Raw genomic sequence first — 1,535 nt, 5'->3', positions numbered from 1 at the left:
GGGCTGTAGGACCCCTCCCTACATACAGTATCTGTAGCACCTCGTGTACGCTACAAGGAATACAGATGGCGCCAGGATTGGCGCCAGGCACGCTTACGAAACTGGAGAAGAGGGAGCCTTGGGAGCGGCTCCCCCTTTTTCTTTCCCGTTTTCGTTTCTTGCCAATTGACTCCTCGATGTGTTATCTCTGTTTGGGGCGCAGATTGCCATGTGGCGTGTCAAGAATACGTCCTCTGATATGTCGCGATATCCCTTTCATTAGGGATATTCGCTCCAGGAGTTAGAATTCTGGGTACTTTAAGGTAAATTCTCTGGGAATATCGCCGTAGTTGTAATATACCCTAGGAAGCTACCCTATAGGAACTTCCATCAGGACGACATGGCCATCTCGCCCAAAAATAGATTTTTCGCTTCGCTCAAAATCCGTTATATATATATATATATATATATATATATATATATATATATATATATATATATATATATATATATGTATATATAAATTATATATATATATGTATGTATATAAATTATATATATATATATGTATATATATACATATATATATATTTCTACCTCATACTTGGGATCGAACGCTAGCCCCTTCTAATGAAAGGCCAGGTCGAAACCAACCATGCCACGAGAGCCCATAAAAGGAAATCTGAACCTGACACTAATCTAGCTGTCCGAGGATTTACCTGGTGAGACATCAGTCTCTTTACCAGCGAGTTTTACCAGATTTCCCCGGGCCACCACGTGACACAATTGGTAGTAATTCATTCAAATTACCCCTAATGAGTCAATATGGATAAATATCAACACAACATCGTGCTCAAATAGAAATAAATTTCTACCTCATACTTGGGATCGAACGCTAGCCCCTTCTAATGAAAGGCCAGGTCGAAACCAACCATGCCACGAGAGCCCATAAAAGGAAATCTGAACCTGACACTAATCTAGCTGTCCGAGGATTTACCTGGTGAGACATCAGTCTCTTTACCAGCGAGTTTTACCAGATTTCCCCGGGCCACCACGTGACACAATTGGTAGTAATTCATTCAAATTACCCCTAATGAGTCAATATGGATAAATATCAACACAACATCATGCTCAAATAGAAATAAATTTCTACCTCATACTTGGGATCGAACGCTAGCCCCTTCTAATGAAAGGCCAGGTCGAAACCAACCATGCCACGAGAACCCATAAAAGGAAATCTGAACCTGACACTAATCTAGCTGTCCGAGGATTTACCTGGTGAGACATCAGTCTCTTTACCAGCGAGTTTTACCAGATTTCCCCGGGCCACCACGTGACACAATTGGTAGTAATTCATTCAAATTACCCCTAATGAGTCAATATGGATAAATATCAACACAACATCATGCTCAAATAGAAATAAATTTCTACCTCATACTTGGGATCGAACGCTAGCCCCTTCTAATGAAAGGCCAGGTCGAAACCAACCATGCCACGAGAGCCCATAAAAGGAAATCTGATCCTGACACTAATCTAGCTGTCCGAGGATTTACCTG

Source organism: Palaemon carinicauda, chromosome 4, assembly GCF_036898095.1.
Source record: "Palaemon carinicauda isolate YSFRI2023 chromosome 4, ASM3689809v2, whole genome shotgun sequence".
NCBI classification, from domain to species: Eukaryota; Metazoa; Arthropoda; class Malacostraca; order Decapoda; family Palaemonidae; genus Palaemon; species Palaemon carinicauda.
Note: the sequence above shows the minus strand (reverse complement) of the source record.